General features: G+C 42.9%; 1 protein-coding gene across 1 annotated transcript in view; it reads right to left on the bottom strand.

Moving 5' to 3' along the window:
• JCAD (junctional cadherin 5 associated) overlaps positions 1-22,561 on the bottom strand; it is a 79,657-nt gene that overhangs the window by 47,790 nt on the left and 9,306 nt on the right. The window contains exon 2 of the mRNA XM_069959004.1: positions 2,055-2,116. The gene's annotated coding sequence lies outside the window, so the exon portion shown is untranslated. The remainder of the gene's footprint in view (positions 1-2,054; positions 2,117-22,561) is intronic.

Genomic DNA, 22,561 nt, shown 5'->3' on the forward strand with positions numbered 1-22,561 from the left:
AGGTAGGCTGAAGAGACAAGCAGAGGTCAATGGAGCACAAGAACAAATGGTTTTTTGTTATCCAATATTGTGAAATAACAAGTTTTTATATTATTTACTGTAAGTTAAAGTAAGCATTTCATTTTGGGTCTTCAGTTAGCGGAATGGAGAAAACTTATGGTTAAATTCATGCACACACTAATGGACACTGTTACATACATAAAAACACATATATGTACTGCGACACACACACACACAAATATATATATATATATATATATATATATATATATATATATACAGTATATATATATATATATATATATATACACACTTTTGTTTTTTTTTTTTTTTTTTTTACATACACATACAATTACACTTGCCATTTATGCTGAGAGTGGGCACAGCAGGACCTGACTGTTCCAGCCAACAGTGAAGTACAGAAGTGAAACTAGTAAAAAGTTCTTCTCCTCTTCTATCGTCTTGTATCTTGCTGTCCTATGTAATGTTCAAGATTAGATCGCAGGAGCCAATACATACCTTGCAACAGCCTGATGAGGAAAGTCAAGTCAGGAGGAGTGAGGGCATAAGTGAGAGGTTTGAACTTTATAACTATTGTTACAAGGGCCGTGCTTTCTGTGGTACTTATGTAGTGCTGCAGGCTGAGGGAATTCCGGCCGGAGTGTATACACATGGTATATACTCCGGCCGGGATCCGAGAAACTGACATGTCTGTTTTCTGCGGCCGCTATTCACTGAATAGCGGCCGCAGAAAACCCTGTCAGTTCGCACAATTCACACAGTACCGGTTCACTGCAGTACCGGCCGGATGATCTTTAGCGCCGCTGAGTTCAAAGACCGGCCGTTCCGTGACCTGGCCGGGCTCTTACCAAATGTGAAAATAGCCTATGGCCGCATCCAAGTATTCTAGGACTCTTTAGAGCGGCATCCAATTTCTGCAGCCGTGCGGAATCAAATGCCGAGTATCTGGGTTTCGGAGAACATTGCCGAAGTTTGACAAGTCTGCTCAGCACTATGTATAACCAGTAAAAACGAACTTCGCGAACATTTGGGTTCTTGACATTTGACTCCCACTGCCTGGACAAGTTGGATGAAGCCCTAGGGCTGCCAGGAAAACCTATATACACCCTAAGGCTATGTTCACACTACGTAAAAGTACGGCTGTTGTTGCCTATGGCAACAGCGGCCGTACTTTTGGCACGGTGGAACAATGCCTTACTTTCAATGGGATCCCGGCCGGAGCGTATACACATCGTATACGCTCCGGCCGAGATCCCGTACGGGGCCGGAAATAACTGACATGTCAGTTTTCTGCGGCTGCAATTCATTGAATTGCGGCCGTAGGAAACCCTGTCAGTTCACACTATGAAGCGAGCGGCTTGCTTCATAGTGTGTAGGGGGAAGCTCTGATGCGGGTCCGCGCTGATGCGACCCTTAATACTTAAGTACTGGCCACGATGATCCGGGGAGAGACCGGCCGTTCCGTGACTCGGCCGGGGTCACGGAACAGCCGGTCTCTCACGCCGTGTGAACATAGCCTATAGCTGGAGCCATGTCTTTTAGGACTCCCTAGGGCTGCATCCAATTTCTCCAGGCAGCAGAAATCAAATGCCGAGAACCCGAATGTTTGGCAAGTTTGCTTTTCACTAGTTAGTAGTGCTGAGCAGACTTGTCAAACTTAATCAATGTTCTCCAAACTCAGACGCTCAGTATTTGATTTCCCACGTACAAAACCTGAATGTTCAGCAAGTTTGGTCATCAGTACGTCCAACCCTTTCTCCACTTGTGTCCAGTATATCAGTGCATTAAACAGATAGGTCATTGACTTTAATGAAAACCATGTAATGCATAATTCCCCATGTGATGACTATGCAGGGGAACACTTGCTGATTTTAGTAATGCAAAGTATACGAAGCCTAAATTGCAATACAAGGTTAAAGGAAACAATTTTAAGAACGCATAAAATCTAATATTTGCCTTTTGAGTCTCTGGGAGGAAAGGATAAAAATGCTACAATTAATAAAGGTGGCAAGGGAATAGGTTCATATACTCACTGGAGGGATATTATTCCTGGCTGGTGTCAGTCATCAACTCTTCTCATATCAGTCTGCAAAACCTGTAAAAAAAGGACAATCTTGTTAGTTTATGCAATGCAATTTCATTAAGGATCTTTACAGTTATATTGTATTTGGGGGAGGGCTGGATTTAAACAGTGCAATTCTGCTCACATGCTGAGGCTGCTGGGAGCCCCTGTGATCACCTTGAGAACATTGGGGTAAGTGATCATTTTCCTTGTAGTGAAGCAGGACTTGGTACCCATTAGAATTAATACATAAGTATCCAAAGAACTCAAGAGATAAAGTGACAGAATAAAATGGGAAAAGAAGGGTAGGAGAACATGCAGAGGCTGCTGGAAGCTCCTGTGATCAATTTGCTAGAAAAACACTGGTGAATGTGATCAATTTCTTTGCAGTAAGGCAGGACTAAGGGTACTATTACACGGAACGATAATCAGCTGAATCGGCCCGATTCGGACGATTATCGCTCTGTGTTATAAAGACAACGATCCACCGATGATCGTTGTCATCGGCTGATCGTTGATATATTTTCTGACCTATAATTGTTGGGCGCCAACCGCGCACCGCTACGTGTAATAGCTGTGTGCAGCCGGCGACTGATGATATACATTACCTGTCCAGGTTGCAGGGCTCCTCTTCCCCTGTACTTCTCCCAGGGTCCCATGCGCTCCAGCGTCAGAGTGACCTGTCAGCTGACAAGCCGCTCAGCCAATCACTGGCCGGGACCTTCGCGGCCAGTGATTGGCTGAGTGGCCTGTCAGCTGAGACAGGCCACTCTAAAGCTGGAGCGCGCCGACCCGGGGAGAAGTACAGGGGAAGAGGAGCCCTGAAACCTGGACAGGTAATGTATAACGTTAAAACAAGGGCTGCAAAGACATCGGTAACAATGTCCCTGCAGCCCTTGTAAAACGATTATCGGGCCGTGTAATAGGCCCAGTAAACGAGCGCCGATCTAGCAGATCGGCGCTCGTTTACATTTATTATCAGGCCCTGCTCAGCCTGTCTAATAGTACCCTTAGGATCCATTAAAATGAATAAAAAGAATTCATTGGTTTATAAAGAAAAAGTTTCAGAATGAAAGAGCAAGAGGAGATAAGGAGAAGAGGCAGAAGAACAGAAGTGATGAAATGAAGACAGTGGGGGTTTGGTGGGTTGCAGTGAGAATGGAGGTAGTGTAAGAAGTATAAACCAAGCACAAGATTTCTAATTCTAAGGTTCCAATAAAGTGACCATGCGATATAGAAAAGTTATAAAAACAAATAAACAAAAAAAAAAAAAAATGGTATTGGACACTCCCATTAAATTATATGTAGAATAATCTCCCAACAACAAAGGAACTTTCCAATACAACTGGCACAAAATGCTAAAACATAAGAAAGCCATAAAACAAGTTTATTTTGTGATCTCTAGAATAAATAAGTGGGTAGGATTGCCAGTAATCCAGCTAAATGTTATTCATTCTATACTCTTGGCATGGAGAAGGAGTAATGTGGACCAATAATGAGAACACCCAGAAGCTTCTTGTAATCCATCCTCTATATAAAATACACATAAATCCAATTTTAATTATTAATGTAAAATTAAAAAAAAGAAAAAAAGTGCAATGAATGGAATACAGATGTGTCCAACTTTACCTTTTCCGCAAACTTTCCCATGTACAATGCACATCACAACCACTAAGTGGCCACATATAGACAGATATAGCATAAATATCTCCTGGCAGAGCATCACAAAATCCCTTTTTTTTTTTGTTGTAAAGCTGATGATCTACCACCCGTTATCTTGGGATATAACTAAAGAAAAGGTAAGGATGGACACATTTGTATATTTAAGATCCAATGGCATGAGATTAAGCATGGTGGAATTAAAAAAAAATAGGTGGTGCTCCTTCAAGTAACATGGAAGATGGTATATCATTATGGTTTCTGGGGGAAGTGGCGGGAGGTCTAAAGTCAGAAAAAACACCACCAACCTATTATATATATGAGAAGAACGGATATGCAAGGCAGTTCTTTCATCACCTTCACCCCTCGACAATGCCGTACAGAGTGTGGGTTGGCTAGTGAGAGGTGGACTGAGACACTAACTTTAAGGGAAAGCTACCTTGAAATGGTGGTGTAAGGGGTGCTTTGCATAGCCTTTCTTCCCATAATTCCCAGTGGAGCATGAATGGCCAGTAAATCTCCACATATCTTTATGACACTCTCCTTAAGGAGAAGTTTAACCACTTTGGTTCTATGTATAAATATTAGTGTTGAGCAAGCATTAAAATGCTTGAGTGCCCATAACTTGAATCAAGCATTTCTCAATGCTCAAATGCTAAACGCGAGTAACGAATCCCACTGAAATAAATGAAAGACTTGCGCATTTAACCAGGTGCCCCCTGCTCAGGAGAGCAGAGGGCACCTTCGGAGTAACTCATTGCATATTTTATTTAAATTTTTTGTATTTTGCTATTAAAATTGATGTCCAAATGAAATATAGAAACATTTTAATTAGTATTTAAATAATAATTAATAATAATAATAATAATAATAATAATAATAATAATAATGTAAATCTCATTAATTGGGTTTTGCACTCCATGGGTCAGGTGCAGAGTACCCGGCCCACACAACGTAAAAACTAGCAGTAAGCACCGGTGCATCTTTCACCACTACTTACTGTAAAGAGCGGGGATTCACGTCATTAAAGAGAGAGGCCAGAGCAGGTAACTGTTTAAACTTACCACGCTGCTCCTGCTTCTCTCAGCTGCGGGGATTCCCATCATATTGACGGGAATCCCCTGCGCTGCTGGCCCCGCACTGCTCAGCTATCATCTCCCAATGCTCCCTGCCACCAGTGACCTCTGTCCCTCTGTCTCTCTGATCCCCGCAGCTGGGACAGAGGTCACTGGTGGCGGGGAGCAACGGGAGATAATAGTTGAGCAGTGCAGGGCCAGCAGCACAGGGGATTTTCGTCAATATGATGGGAATCACCCTTCTTTACATGCTGTTCCCCAGAGAGAGGCAGGAGCGGGGGGCTGTTTAAACTTGCCGCCCTGCTCCTGCTTCTCTCAGCTCCAGAGAACACCCTGCAGGGAGTCCTGTCATAATGAGGGGAATCCCTGCTTCTTTACAGGGTGCTCCCCACAGCTGAGAGAAGCAGGAGCAGTGTGGCAAGTTTAAACAGCCGACTGCTTCTGCCTCTCTCTCTGTTGTGTAGAACATGGAGCAGGGATTCCCGTCATTATGATGGGAAACCCCGCTCCTATTTCCGAACACTGTCAGCTCAACAATAGTTCAGCTGACAGCTATCCCCCCTGATTTTGTTCGATACCCAGCAATGTTCGAGTACCAAACAAGACTTCAGGGGGAAATGTAGTTTGAATAATGAATTGTTCGAACACCAAGGTATCCAGGAACCCAGGTATTACTGTAAATATATAAGAGGTTAATACAAAGATATAATCCTTGATCTTTTGATCCCCATGATTGTACCTAGACTAGATCATTGGAGAAGAGACAATTTGTCATGATCGCGCCTGAAAAGGCATCAGTGCCACCCTCTGCTGCGAAGATTAGACCTCTGCGCCAAAGACTGCGATTTTGGCCATAATCTTCCATTTATTCTGTGTTTAGTTTGCCTTGTTTTTGCCCTGTCTGAACTGTGTCTTATTCCTTCTGGTCTGCTAATTGTTTTCCCTGCCCCACCTATGTCTGTTCTGCTAAGTTTCTTCTGGTCTTGTAACAGTTAACCTGCCTTTGCCTCAGTGATTGACAGCTGGTCCCTCCTATCACTTTCTGGACATGGTTCCTGGTCTCCTATTTAAGATTTCTGTTTCTGCCTGTGCCTGGCCGGTTATTGACTTAGTCTTTGCCTGCTTGTGTGTTCTGTTTTCTGTTTTCTCCTGATTCCCGCTTTGTATCTTTGACCTCCCTTGTTTGCCGCCTGCCCCCGACCTTATTGCCTGTTTTCTGACTACTCTTTTGGATCCTGATTTTGTACCTTTGCTGCCAGACTGTTGTGACCCGGATTGCTGACCATTCTTATTGTGTTTTGTCTGTCTGTCTTGTCTTTTTGTCCCACCAAGCCAGTGCAGGGACCGCCGCCCAGTTGCTGCCCTAGGGTTTAGCCTAGGGGGGCAAGTAGGTAGAGTCAGTGGGCGGGGCTGAGTTTAGGGCTCACTGTCTCTGTGTGCCTGGTGTCACCGGTTCCTGACACAATTATTCCGATTAGATTCTTGAAAACATTTTCAACATTGCAAGGTAATAGGCTGACTGTCTTTTTTTACCCACAAAAACAATGAAATGAGAAGACCCTGTTAACCTTGTACAAGAAGCAAGGCTGCCCAAGGCTAACCTCCCGCCCCCATCTAAGCTGGAGTGATCGGCTTTTGGAAACAAGATTCCACTCTCTTATCATAATTGCACAACCTTGGAAACTATCTGTGCCAAAACATAGAACTGACTTCTCCTTGTAATAAATCACATGGAGGTATGTGCGCTATTCCTTCTTCATATCAAAGGTTTAAGTACTTCCAAGAAAAGTTAAGTGGGCCAAAGAAGACTTTCATGTAACATCTCTAGATGGTTTAGAGTATTAGAATCATAACCTGACACCAAATGACTATCATAGGAACGTGCTTTCTGGATAGATGATTTGGAACCTCATAGGCATTAGACAGTGTTATCATGTGGTAGGTAAGCCAAGGAATGTGTGTCATGGATAGAGATAAGTACAAGGCCAGTTATTCATTTTCGGAATAGCTTACATTCTGTTAGCATGATGGGTAGTAATATAACTTGACATACAGTAGAAACAACAGCCTGCTATCTGGTTAACCACACACGCATGGATACAGCGCTGCCTTGGTCGTCCAAATAACAAACACATTGGTGGAACCCAATGGCCACTGGGGTTAATCTTGTGCGTCTATCATGAACTATTATAAATGGAAGTCAAGTTGCCGATGTAAACAGAGACAAAGTGCCACAGTTTAATAATATAGATTTTTGTCTCATTACATTGTCTATAAAAAGGTAGTCTATGTGCAACTAGTGCGGTAACACACAGTGCCAGACGCTAGTTCACATGGCATATGACACTGGCCTTTCTGTGACCCGATCGTGTCACTGAACAGCCGGTGTCAGTGAAGATCATCCTGGCTGGTACTGCAGTACCGGCCAGATAATCTTCATTTGTGCTGAATTGAACAAAATGGTCGGATGTTGCACTCTCCATTGTGTGACCTGTTAGGCTTGTGCAGCCGCTATTGCTATTCAATGAATAGCGGTCGCAGAAAACTGACGGTCAGTTTTTAGTGTGGCTGCTAGCAGTCCCGGCCGGAGAGTATACTATGTGTATACATTCTGGCCGTGATTCCATAGACAGCAGCACAATGTAAGATTCCTACTAATCACAGCCGTTGTTGCAAATCGGCAACAACGGCTGTGATTAATAGGAAAATTACGTTGTATAAAAACGGCCTTATGTTGCACTTTGCTGTTAAATTCTTGTTCGTGGAATAAACACTTCGGGGGAGTTTTATCAAACATGGTGTAAAGTGAAACTGGCTCAGTTGCCCCTAGCAACCAATCAGATTCCACCTTTCATTTTCCAAAGAGTCTGTGAGAAATGAAAGGTGGAATCTGGTTGCTAGGGGCAACTGAGCCAGTTTCACTTTACACCCTGTCATTGAGTGCTGTGGATTATCTTCTGGATATCATGCTTCCACCATCTCAGGTAAGGGCAGTGCTAACAGCAAAAGGTCCTGCAAAATGGCAAAGTGGCCATGTTTGCTTGTGGCAGCGTCACCATGACAACCACAGACGCTGTATGTCATAAAGAAAGTTCCTTAAAAGAAAGGCCCACTGCCTAGATTAGTGCCATCTCGGATGTGCCAGAGGACTCTGAGCTTGACTACTTATCTCTCCCATGCCCTTGATGTAATTTGGAGGTTCTAGCAAGGGAAAAGGGGTTTGTCTCTGCTTTGGACTACCTCTTCAGCCAAGTATCCACCTTCTTGAGAGGTGGACCTGGATCTGTAAAGGAGAAGAGGTACTTCCAACTAGCCCTTAATAAGGTGACAGATATGGCAGCTAGATCTCTCTCACATCTGTTGTACTATATTTATAGTCCATTTCTGTTATATTTTTATTACCCCCTGAGCCCAGGGGAGGGGCATCTCTCCAGCCATGGCTCCCTCAAGGTTTCCTCCATAGGGGGTTTTTCCTCACGTGAGTGCTGGAGGGTGACTCTTTGTGAGTCAGGGGTCTGCAATTATTTCATTGTCATGTGATTTTAAATAAAATTGTGACCATTTGACACCTGAATACTATGTACAGTGTCTTTATTTTGTGGTCTTTGATTTCATTCATTTTGCCTGGGAGTTGGGGTTCAATCACATATTGCAAGAATAGTAATAATTTTTATTTATATAGCGCCAACTGATTCCACAGCACTTTACAATTCTGGGGGTACATACATAGACAAAAAATAGAAATTACAGAGATATACATATAATTATCCAAACATGAGGAGTGAGGTCCCTGGTCGCATGCATGAGCTTACGACACTTAGGAGCGGGTTTGAGACAAAAAGGTAGGGGGGCAATGTCATAAAGGTGGACATCTGTCCGCCCCAAAAAATACCTCCTTGCTCCATCTTTAGCTGGGGACTGCAGTTGGTAGATTTGTCAATTACAGCTTCCCAAGGATTCTTACCTAGCTTTTCCTGGCTCTTGGATGACAAATCGGACTAGTTATTCTATAATTGGGGATCTAGGCCATATGGGAAAGCTAGGTAACAACCCATATATTCCAGTATATGGGGGGGGGGGATTTATCATTATATAATTAGGCAAACTTGGAATTCCGCCATATGGGAAAGCTTGGGGGGCACAATAAAGCCTAAGGTTAGAACCCTCCGTGATCTCATTAATGGGACTCTCAGAGTTCTGTGTGTGCAGCCGGCTATCTTTGGCACTACCATCCAAATGAATGGTTAAATATGTGGACTGGTTTTCTGTTCACACAAGACCTTTAGAAGTCCCATTCTAAAAACCACATGGGTCCCAGCGGTAGAACATTTGGAATTCTGCAGATGGGGGGTACATGTTCCCCTTTACTAAGTCGGAAGCAATTGTTGATTTTGGTGGATCCAAGTGACAATCTAATGTACATGGGGGCTGCCAACTCTTGATGTCAAGGGGAAAGAAGGGTCAGGCATGTTTGTTGTCAACATGCTTGATACTAATGTTATCAGGGATCAAATAGTAGCTTTGTCCCCATTCTGCACACAGTCATGACTGGTCAAGTCAAGTTGCATATGTAAGGGTGGTTGAAAGAGATAGCTGTTGGGCAACATGTATGTGAAGTCTATTGTTACTTTTAACATGGGCCATCCATATCAAATCTATCTATCTATCTATCTATCTATCTATCTATCTATCTATCTATCTATTATCTATCTATCTATCTGTCTATTATCTATCTTGTGCCTATATATATTGTTTTTATCATTAGGTATTCCAGTACACTTCTACAATTCAGCTGGCTGGCTTTCCCAGGTTATCGTAAGTTCCTCAAAGACAGCTGTGCCATACATCTTTGCTAAGCTGACACTTATGTTGTACCACTTAGTGCTGACCTGAAACATTACTGCTATCTGCAATTTGCACCATATAATTCAAATGGTGCATTTACTAAAACTCTGGGCAATCGAGTCCTGAGTGATGGAACTTTGGTTTATGGATATGGAGATCACACTAATATGTTTGTCAAATCTATATTACTCTAGTATGTTCAAGTTGCCATGTGGTCAAGTGTTGTGTTGTCTTATGTTATGTACACATGACTTTATTATATAAATACTGGCCTATGATAGGTCTGTGTGAAGATCCATAATATGCCACTGAAGCATATATCTCTGTTTTTAACACTTATTCTCTTGATTCGATTGGGTAGATCAGCTCTCAGAATCAATGATTTCATTTGCTCGTCTCTAGTGATGGCCAAAGATTCATGAATCAATAGGCAAATTGCAGATGTGAAAGTTAGGAAATCAATTCACTCATCTCTACTTGTTCAAGTGTTCGTAGAGACATATATCATCCACTTCTCCTAAAAGATTTGATATACTCACCTCCTCCAGTCTTCACCGACACTCCTTCTCTGGTTTGTGCTTCTTTTTGGTTCTGTGCTGCCCCATCTCTACAGGACCTGCCCACTCATCCAATTGTGGTGTCCCAGTAGGGGTGTTGCAGTTGTATTACACCCTTCGCAAAAGTCTGTACTTTGTGTATTCTAATCGTGGTAAAAGTAGTACTAAAACTTAACCACTAGATGTCGCTATGTTATGTATATGGGAACTGCACAGCTGAAGGATCGCAAAGGGTTATTGTGTTTATGTGTCACCAGAATCTGTAGACCAGTAGGATTTCGTCTTTCTTCTTTCCTATCATCTCCCTCCTTTCTTCTTCTGTTGCACTCTTTCACCCAATGACAGCGCACCATACACGCTGTAGAGGAAGTTAGTCCCATGGGTGGGGGAGGAGCAGGAGTCTTTAGTTCTGGACATTGTGGAGGAAGGACAGACGCTAGATAGCTCTCCACAGTGGTCCTATTTGAGCCCTGGCCCTCTGCCAGGTCCCCTTACCTAAGTCTGCCTTAGTCAGTACCCCGCATGGGAAGGACGCAAGACAGCACGTCTCTCTCAACTTTCTTATAAATAACACTCCAAAGCAGTATGCATTGTTAAACTCCTCTCAGAGAGGTCTAGCCAGAGACAACCTCAACCCACACCATGGACTAGGAGAGTCACAGAGCAGGACAGTATTCACAACAGAGCCAAAGAGCCAGGAACTGATCCAGACAGAGCAAAGTTGCAGTAGCCTATGAACTCTGTCTCGCAGCGCGGGTGTCAGCAGGGAACCCTCAGCATTCCGCTCATCCCAGGTAACAAGGTCTGGGGCCATTGTCACCCATTAGGAAGGTTCAGCCGAGTCTAGTGGGCATAAGGTGGTGTGAAGACTAAAGTCAAAGGTCAGTACACGGGCACTGGTGTTCTTCTTATTCTTCTGATTCTTCTTATTTTTCTAAGTATTCTACCTCATCCTCCAACATCCCGGCAGAGCACAGTACTACATGGGTTGAGACTCTCACAGCATCCTCCTCTCTGCTACTCTACTTCTTGTCCCGCTCAGCACAACTCAAACAACGCGACTATATACTACACTGCACTTATCCCACAGATCTGTTCGTTCTATTATCAAGTGTTTGTTGGAACTTTGTCAAGTGTGTCTCCCAAGTAGCCTTATATTGTGGAACCTGTATTACCTGCTGCACAGTTACAAGTAGTAAACTACCCAACTTTATTTCAAGAGTCTGTGATTATTCACCACCACCGACACAGTACACACACCGCCACCTTGGGACACTTCCCCTTTCTGTGGGTGGCGGGTCCTATTATCCGGGAGGGTCACTACACCACTCTTGCCATCTGTGACTACATCATCAGTGACTACATCATCCCAAGGGACCCGGTAGCATCCCGGCAGAACACTGACCACAGTTTCCCAGGACTACCTAGGGCTACATCCAGCTACATTTCAGCTATCGGTAATCAAGCACGCTGGGGTTTGAATGAACCTGAGGATACGCTCATCTCTAATGGCTTTTAAGACTTTACCCATTAGTTTAGTGGTCTCCTCAAGCTGTCTACAGATGGGTAACTTTATTACACACTCTATGGTACTTTCTCCCATTGCTGATTGGACTCTACAAGATATTTGTTGTATTTTCTGCTACGACAAGCTTTAGATATGCAGTAATCTGCTATGAGGATGGAAGAAGTGAATAAGCTCCCACACTGTTCTACCGACACAAGGCCTCGCGAAACAAAGCACAATAGTGAATGGGATTTTTGACAAATACGATAATATTTTCCATTTCAGAGGTGGAAATGCAAATAAACTGGAGTCCATTAATAGAACCAACAACATTAGGGATACAACTCTTATTTTTGACAACAGTTTCCATAATAACACAACGAGGGAACAATTATTTCCTGCCGAGGTGTCCCAGCCCTCTAAGTCCCTTAGGATTAATGAGGATGGACTGAGGCCAAGTTCATTAAAACTGAAAACTTTATTGTTGCATAAAATCTAGAACAAAGTGGGGAAAGCCATGCCAAGCTATGTCATTGAAATGCAGCAGTCTACATGACTGTTTACTGAAGACCCATCACTCATCATGCTAGAATAAAATTAGGACATGGCAGGACACAATATCCAAGGGGCATAAGGTATACAGGAAAAAGATGCCCACCTCTTTTTGGGAACGATACAATCAAGAGCCCCTCATAGACCACTGAGTATAAGCATACTGGTGGTTGTAGTTCTAAAACTGTTGGAAAGCCAGATGGAGAGCCACTGCCTTAAAGGGGTACTCCGGAGAGTAATGATTAAAAAAAAATAATAATAATTAAATACATTCTTTAATAAAGTTATATACCTCTGCTGCCATTATTTCTGCTCAGGGAACAGCACTGAGGCCCACTTCAACCTCGTCCAGTATAGAAGGAGAGTGCTATGCATCAGTCACTGTTCCTTTTGGTGGTGATACAGTGTGGGCAGGTGCGGCTAGTCACTACACAACTGGGAGAGATCATTCGGCCGACAGTTATCGAAGGTTTATGCCCACCTTATTAACTATAACTGCAGAAATGTATGCAGGTTCTGTTTTAACTCTTTTAGTGACTTTACCATGAATAGAGATAAGCGAGCCAAGCCTCCCGAACCCAGATTCATTCCGAGCTTTGCAAATAACTTTTTGGTTATATTTTTTATAGTCTGACACAGTGCTCTCTGCCGCTACTTCTGTCCATGATGGGAACTGTCCAGAGAAGTAGAGGTTTTCTATAGGGATTTGTTACTGCTCTGGACAGTACCTGACATGGACAGAATTGGCAGCAGAGAGCACTGAGTCAGACTGGAAAGAATATATCACTTCCTGCCTGACATACAACAGAGATTTTCCACTTTAATTTGACGTTATAATCATGTGACCCTTTTCTACACCGCATGACCTTATCTGCCTTGGCAGCAGCTGCCTGGCACTGGTTTCTATATAAATAAATTTACTGTTTACTAAAATTCCTAAGTCCTTTTCCATGTCAGTTCTACCCAGTGCTTTCCCATTACATAGGAATTTCACTTTCCATGTGCACAACTTACAGTTATCAGTGATAACCTTCCTTGCCACTTCTTACCCCACGATCATATACAGTTTACTATCATCAACTAAAAGTGATATTAAAGAGAATAGGCCCTTGTGGTCCCCACTAGTAATGGCGTCCCACTATGTTTTCTCTTTCTACTTTTCACATGTCCCATTCTCTTCCACATTTCCCTCCAGCTCAAGAAATCTCTTTATTTGCTTTGGAAAAATTATGATATATGATTATAGTCTTGAGCATACCTTCTCCTAAAAACTGATCAGTTTAGCTTGACAGGACAGACCCATCATAAAGCCATACAAATACAGAGTAAGGGTCCTATTACACTGAGGGATAATTGGCTGAATCGGCCCGATTTGGCCGATTATTGTTCCGTGTAATAGAGAGAACAATTAGCTCTGACCTAACATCATCGGACTCTGATGATTCACCAAACAATTTACATTACCATTATGCGAAAAACGGATGCATTTGTGTGCACCTGTTTTGATCTGATTTTCCACTGACTTCCACTATAAAAAAAAGGGATCAAAACAAGACGGATCCGTTTATTTAGCGTACACAAAAACCTGGTCAACCACAAATGCGTCAGTTTTTTCATCTGCTTTTTAATCAATTTTTGCAAAAAAACAGATAAAAAAAAAATCGGATTGCAAAAACGCAGTGTGAACCCAGCCTTATCCTTTTTATTTCTATGTAATACTCCAGTATAGCATCTAAAAGGTTAAACTTGCAGGGCTATAGTTTCCAGAATCATTTTTGACCCCTTTTTGAATAGTGGCACACCATTTGTAATGTACCAGTTCAGACCCCGCAGAACCATAAATATTAGAAATAAGGATCAATCATTGTGCTTAACTCCCTTAGAACACAGGGGTGAAGGCCACCTGGACCTGGTGATTTGTCTATTTTAGTCTTTTTTAGGGTGGTGCTGCACTTCTTGGGTTAAGCAGGAGACATTTCATTTAGAGTTTATCTTATCCCTTGTCATTTTCCTTCATGAATACAGTGAAGAAAAAGATGTTTTCTCCTCCTGACCGTCTATAATTCCTTCCTCATTACTTTTTAAAGGGCTGACACTTTTAGTTTTCACTTTTTTGCTGTTTATGTAATTAGAGAACTTTTTTTACTCTCATAGGCAATGGATTTCTCTGTTTCCAGTTTTGCGTTTTTTTTAACATATTTTATTTTTTTCCCTATAGCTTTTTAACGCTTCTTCAATGTCTCCCTGTTTTAGCAGCTTAAATGCTTTCTTTTTATTATTTATTGTCCCCTTTAACATTTTTATTTATCCACACTGGTTTTCTCCTGTTCCTGAATCCTTTTATTCCCATAAGGTACGTACTTCTCACTGTGGAAATGTTAGATGCTTTTGAAAATATCCCATTTAGTGTCTGTACTCTTATTTTTGAGGACATTCTGTGTGACTTGCGGTTTCCAACACGGCCATTGGTAAATGCTGTGTGAAAATTAACATTTTCACACAGAATTTACCAATTATAAAGTCTCTTTCAGTAGGTTTATGCTGTATTATCTCTTGGTAGAATAAGCCACTGCCAGAGAATCTAAAAAGAATGATGCATCACTTACATTGTTCTGTGCAGCTGATTTGCGGATATCCTTCTGAATAACATGGACAATAAGTAGTCCTATCCATTATGTGCATGAGCCCAGTAGTCCTTGATATTCATGAGAACCAAAAAACTCTGCCCACCAGCTGCTGATTGGCAGTTATCTATCCATGCTGTGTTTAGTCAGTCAACTGTCAATCAGCAGCTGGAGGGCGGGGGGGGAGGTGTGGCAAGAATCCGATTCTCCTGCATATTAGGAGAACGGCTGAACAGAACGATGTAAGTAATACACTGATCTGTTCAGCATTTCTGTCACTAGTTTATGCTGCACTCATGTAAGGCAGCATAAACCTAGTGGCAGATTCCTTTAAGAGCCTCTACACAGCAACTCAGCTGATTCCATAGGTTTTCTATGGGACTCAGGTCTGGAGAAAATTCAGGCCACTCCATGTGAGGTCCCTAGTCTCCAGCAGCCGTTCCTAATTACCTGGATGCACTGGAGTATTGTCCTCCATGAAGATGATATTAGGTTGATGTTGTTTATATAGAGGCACAATGACAGGATTACTGATGTTATTCGAGTAGTATGGGCTTGTCCCTTTACCAAAGTGTAAGGCAGTTCTGTGTTGCTTAGACACACCTGCCCACACTGTAACTCTATCACCTATAAAGCTTACAGTACATTTTAGGTTCATCCTCATAAAAAACTGATAAGTGGGGGTCCAACTGCTGGGACTTACACAGATCCAGAGAACAGAATACATATGTCCTCCCTCCAAATGGCTCAGCTTTTGTCAATGTTTGGAAGCCCCATGGAGAAGGAATAGAGTACTGTCATTGGATGTGTGCTTATTGGGAATGCATTTGTCCTCCATCCATTCTCAGGACCACTTGCAGTCCCAGTGGTTGTACCACCACCGATTCACCAGTTATGCCCTATCAGGTGGATAAGGTATAACTTTTCATAATGGGAATACCCCTTTAAGACATGTGTGTTAAAAAGAAGGCCCTGCTCAAAGAAAAGTCAAGTTCACATTCAGTCTAGTTTTCGAGAATGAGAGGACTAAGACTACACACCCTTTGTGGAGGGATGGGGGTGTTGGGTTCCTAGCAGGTAGACTGCGAATGAGCCTCTATGAGCTACTTGCTGTCTTTGAACTATGGAAGATATGAATGTCTATTGATTTTAATGGGAACTTTATAAAACATTTCAGCTCACTCATTTCAAACAATACAAACTGTTAAAAACTAGTAAAATAACAATTGACATACAGAATATTTTAATGGAAATTAAGTCAAGCATATTTATAAATTAATACTCAATGACTGCACATAGACAATAGATTACACATAACTCAGCATTATCCTCGATATATTCACGATTATATTCGGATGTTTTTAAAGATTACAACATTTAGAGACAATTAATCTCAGGAATAGTTTAGGTCTAATTATTCTGCAACGCTGGTTAATGTTCCCTCTTGGCTTTCGTTTTGAGCTGAGATCTACAATCTTCCGACTTTGATTTGTAAAGCAAGTTGGGAGTATTTGATCCAGACAGGAAAATTTCACTAATTATACATGCACAGTTTATTATATTTGTAATTTAGAATAACTGTGAAAACGAAAAACGAAAAATCAGAAGTTAATCTCACCAGTCTCTGTGCTGCTGCGGCGCTGCATCACACTGCTCATGGACCCTTGCCGGAATCCTGAAGGTCCTGTAACATTATGACCCGACTACAAATGTCTACTCAGCCAGTCAGTGACTGGGGCAGGACACCGCTGCAGTCACTAACTGGCTGAGCCAGGTTGTAATTGTGGTGTCCAACTAAGGGTGTTTCTTATATAACACCTGTCGCAAAAGCCATTCACTCAAAAGTCAGTAGGTGATGACGGTATTTACTTTCACCACCAGATGTCAGTGTTTTATATGTGGACTCTTGTACATTGCACAGCTGCAGTGAACAAAGGGTTACTACTCTTTCTGTATTGTTTTAGTTACGGAGATACCTCTTTCTCTTCTGCCTATCCCTATTCCTCTCTCTCTCTCTTTGCACACATTCTTCTCCACCACTCACAGGGGCTTTTAAACACCCTTGTTGGAAGTAGTCACTTGGTGGGAGGAAGTGTAGTGTCAGTTTCCCTCTGATTCTCATGGGAGGAGGACACACAGAGTAGGCATCCCTGCTGAAGTTAGCCAGGGCCTGGCTCTGCAAAGGATCCCTGTCCGGGACAGTCCAGCTGTGTTAGTGAGTCAAGACACAAGTGTATGGAGCAACTAGAGACACTCCACTTCTTCAGTCTACCTACTACTCTAACGGGGAACAACCCAGCCCATGCCGAGAACCTCTCTAAAAAGTGTAGGGCAGTATTCTAGGCTACAAGAGGAACTAACCGGGAAAGAGCAAAGTTACTATAATGAAGGTCTACATACTTTATATCGCAGCGCAGATGACACTTAGCTACACCCAGGTAACCACGACTGGGGCTTGTGTCACCCTAGTAGGACGGGTACCCCCGACACTGTAGGGCAAAAGGTGTTCAAACATAGTCTAAATATGGGCACAAGTAATTCTCAAGTATCTCTCAGGTATCTCTCAAGTATTCTCTCTAAAGTTCCGGCAAAGCACATGACTACCTTGGGTTGGAACTCCCTTGACCAACTCCTCTCCTCTTCCCTTTGTTGCTTAACTCTAAGCTACACTAGTAGCGCTACATCTACCTCTATTTTATCTGCACTTCTAAGTATCTCCCAGCACAGATCCAGTGAACACAAGCCTGTATCAAAATAAGTCCTTTGCTGCCAAAGTGTTTTGTATTCCGAGAGACTGTTCAGTAAAGCCATTATATTTATTCTACTGGGACTCAGTCATCATTGCACCAGCACCTATACACACCCGCTACACACCTTGGGTCACATTCCCTTTTCAGTCAGTGGCAGTACCGATAGTCCAGGTGGGTCATTTCTTCATTCAGGACTACTGTGACAGGAGCCCAAGGGACTCATCATAGCTCTGCAGGTTACCGACCATTGGGGAGCAGTACAAACCAGCCGTACATAAAGCAAGTACCAACACCACACCTGTGTGCTGGACTAGCACTGGCGTCACAACAATACCATCACTGGCTGAGTACTGCAATAGAACACCACATAATGACACTCTAATTTGGGAGAACCTGGAGACAGCAGGGTGAGAGTGAGCTGCAGGGGCACAGGAACAGGTAAGTATAGATTCTTTGTTATGTTACTGCCCCCCTGTCCACATATTTTATTTTCACAAGAGTTCACCTTTAGGCTATGTTCACATTACGTGAACATCTGGCCATTCTCAGCCCGGATTATCCCGGACGGTACTTAAGTACCGGCCGGATGATCTTTCCGGCCACGGAGCTCTGAATTCCGGCCGCAGAAAACTGACCTGTCAGTTTTTTCCGGCGCTGCATGGGATCCCGGCCGGAGCGTATATGATGTGTGTACGCTCTGGCCGGGATCCCATTGAAAATAAGGCTATGTTCCACCCTGAAAACTACGACCGTAGTTTTACGTAGTGTGAACATAGCTTTAATATGCCTCTGCTGTTAGCCAAATGAAAAAATAAAGATGGCCTATAAACTTTACATTAATATTGGCTGCACCCAGCAATTTTCGCTTTTGGATGTGCAGGAGATAGTGAAAGTATATGGTCATGTTTAAAAAAATAAAAAACAATGTTGGTTTTGGGATGTGGTACAAAATACCGTAAAGCCTAAGGACCCAGTCATGGGTTAATATGGCCCTGTGTTTGTCCTATTATACATGGTTTATGATTTAGAGCTAGTTAAAAAGAATCTAGGTAAAAAATTAAATTGCAGCTATAATAGTGGCTATAAGCTGTGTCCCACTGTGTAAGGTCTGTGGGTTGGTTGTTGGACATTAGTGCCTTATACTTCAGTATCCTGGTACCTGTGTCCCAGCTACAAAAGTGTAAAGTCATTGTGTGGCTAAGGAATCTCTTGCAAAGAGTATTTAAGGGGTACTACAGTCAGGTGGCATATATATGTATATATATATATATATATATATATATATATATATATATTTATTTATTTTTATTATATATATATATATATATATATATATATGCCTTGGTATAGGTCATTTGAAAATAATAAAGGCCACTCACTGCCCTGGTTCCCGCAGGGCCACCAGTGTCTTACCGCTCTGTCCCCCTGTTCTGCCGCTTCCGGGACCTGGTGTTGTGATGTTGCAGGCCCACTCAGCCAATCAGTGACTGCAGCAGTGTCCTGCCTCAGTTGCTGATTGGCTGGGCAGGCCCCAGGACCTGAAAGCAGCCAAACAACCCCCACTCCCCAGAGGGCTGGAACTTTCTAGTCACTCTGTCTCTGGCCAGAAGTGTTTGCTAGCTTCACAGCTGAGTAGACTTTAGTTTAGTCCTGGCTTAACCAAGAAAGTGAGAACATCTACATATATATTCTCCTGTTTGCTAGGCCTTGTACGAAGCCTTAGGGTCCTATTAGACGAAGAGATTTTTAATGATAAACGATCACAGACAAGATTGTTTAACGTTAACCTGAAATCGTTCGCCATATTACACAGAATGATAGTCGTTACTACGATTGTTTACTCCATCTGATCCCAGCAAAAGAACGAACAATGTGGAATTACACTAAACGATTAGTGAACAAATGTGGAATTATAGAAAACGATTAGCAAATGATTGCCAATGATTTCAGGGTCCGATCTAAATCAACACACAAACAATTGTTTGATTGTTGCCTGCAATTACACACGACATTGTTTACATTTTCCGTACGATAATTGTCCTGTGTAATAGGACCCTTAGGCCTATTTAGTTTCCAGTTCTCAGTAACATCTGGGTATTGGATACAGAGTACACAGTGATTACAGCACCATGTAGAGTTTAAGGGCTCTAATACATGGGATGATTATCGTGCAGAAAATCGTTTTATCGTTCAAATTTAAACGATAATCGTCCTGTGTAATTGCAGGCAACTATCAAAAAATTGTTGATACGTCATTGATAGTTGATTTAGATCTGACCCTAAAATCATTGTTAGTCGTTCCCTAATCATTTGCTGTAATTCCACATCGTTCATTCTTTTGCTGGGATCAGATGGAGTAAACGATCCTAGTAACGATTGTTATAACAATTGTAACTAACAACTTATTACTATGTAATATGGTGAACGATTTCAGGTTAACGATAAACAATCTCATTTTCAATTGTTTATTGTTAATCGGTTATCGTTAAAAATCGCTTCATCCAATAGGACCCTAAGACTGACTTCCGTCCACGCTGAGAATGTGTGACTGTACAGAACATGTTCCTTATCCAGAAAGGGGAAAATTGTCAAGAAAAAAAGAGGAAAAGCTGTACAAGGACTCTCCTGTGACACTTAACTCTTTGTTGGCTTACAATCATAGATAGTGCATAGTGACTTTTACATCACAACTGTCTTTTAGTCTGCCCTTGACATGGGGCTCTGCCATACCCAACCGTGTCTTCAATAAACGACACGGCAGTTTCCCAATTCTGCGGGAGCCATTTACAGAAGAGTCTATTTTAATTGTATGGTATATTTAAATCTCTAGTACTACTGTGTTTCGCTGAAAATGAGACACCCTCCGAATATAAGGCATAGTGGAGGATTTACATGATAGTTTAAAATAAAGCATCCTCCCAAAAATAAGGCATTCCCCCCGAAAGTAAGAGCCCCGCGGCCACCATGCCGCTACCCTCTGACAAACCTACCCTCCACCACTCACGCTGCAGTCATACCACTGGTCTATGGCCCTCACATCCTGCCACACGCCAAAGGTCATGCCAGCAACCCAGCGAGATGACGCCTATGTGCTGTGCTCTATGAGGGGAAGACACGGACTGCCAGCGTGACAACGTCTATGCGCCACTCTGTGAAGAGGCCGGGCCATGTGCTGGGGATGCGCAGCATGGGGATGTCGGTAGCTTAAGACATCCCGCCGTCTCCACCTAGTGGTCTGGCAGTCGCTGCCTTGTGCAACCACTGTGGTCTCACACTTGTGAGAATGCTGTTACCGGGACCCGTCAGAGGTACCTGGACCAGTCCTGAGGGGGATCAGACAGTGAGGGGAGAGAAAGGACTGATGGGACAGTGAAGGGAGAGTCAGGACAGGAAGGTGAATTCTTCTCTGTGGGAAAATAAGACATTCTATGAAAATAAAAATATTGCATCTTTGAGAGCAAAAATTTATATAAAATAATATCTTATTTTTGGAAAAACAGGGTAGTAACACTAGGCACATGATCACTTGTAACTAGTGCTAAAAAATGTATTCAGGGACATTTATTCAGTAAAACTGCTTAACTGCTAAAACCGCTAAGGAAACTGCAACCAAATTCTTACCATCCATTCCAATGTATGTGTTTATATTGTAAACTGTTATTAGGCTGTTCTGATGTCTGAACCACCATGAGTGAGAGGAAAGCCAATGCACTACACATAGGCCCATGAGGAAGAGAGGGTTCATTTGTGAGGAGTTTAGAAATAGGAAGAGAATAGACAGGAGGATCCTATTTCCCTCCCTGAAGATATTTTGCTAGGCCATATCCTAAAAAATGAGAAGTGGAAAAAAGTGTGGAGTTAAATGGAGAAGGATAGAGACTGCGGGAAGAAGTTAGACACGTGCCTCATAGTTATCCTAGGACCTTTCAGGACTTCAGTCCAGGCCTAGAAACCTGTAGTGGCCTGAGTGACACTCGAGCATGCTCAAGTTCATCTGAACCGGGAAGTCTCGGCATTTGATTACCAGTGGCAGCATATATGTTTTCCTGGACTGCCAAGGGCTGCATCCAACTGTAGGTTGAACTTGATCGGCTTTTGTCTTTTTCAACCTTACTGACTATGCAACTGTGTAACCACCGGTAATCAAATGCCGAGACTAAGGGGCGTAACTACCACTGTGGCAGCCATAGCAGCTGCTATGGGGCCTGCCACATGAGGAGGCCCCGTGGCCGGCTCCTCCAATACACTGGTCCCCCTGAGCTGTCATCATTTGCAGCACCCAGTGGTCGAGTGGGTTCTATAAATGTCCCTAAGGGTAAATTCACACGGGCGGATCCACAGCGGATTTTATGCTGCGGATCCTATGCCAGTGATTTTCAATGGGGATAAATCCCGCTGCTAGTATGTAAGTGACAGCGTCATTAACCCCCGCCTGCCGGAGCATACTTTACCTCTTACCCGCTCCGGCTTGCTTCGGAGGCCTCACCGCAGCCACTGATTGGCTGAACGGGACGTGAAGACGACGGGAACCTCCGAAGCAAGCCGGAGCGGGGAAGAGGTAAAGTATGCTCTGGCAGGCGGGGGTTAATGGCGCTGCCACATACATACTAGCAGCAGCATGTAAATCCCACTCCGAGTATGTACCCCCATTAAAAATCAACGGCATAGGATCCGCAGCGGATTTTGCTGCGAATTCGCAGAGTAAAATCCGCTGCGGATCTGCCCGTTTGAATTTACCTTAAGGCTGGGTTCATACTACGTATATGTCAGTATTGTGGTCCTCATATTGCAACCAAAACCAGGAGTGGATTAAAAACACAGAAAGGCTCTGTTCACACAATGTTGAAATTGAGTGGATGGCCGCCATTTAATGGCAAATATTTGCTGTTACTTTAAAACAACGGCTGT

Source organism: Dendropsophus ebraccatus, chromosome 2 (genome assembly GCF_027789765.1).
Source record: "Dendropsophus ebraccatus isolate aDenEbr1 chromosome 2, aDenEbr1.pat, whole genome shotgun sequence".
In the NCBI taxonomy this organism is placed as follows: Eukaryota; Metazoa; Chordata; class Amphibia; order Anura; family Hylidae; genus Dendropsophus; species Dendropsophus ebraccatus.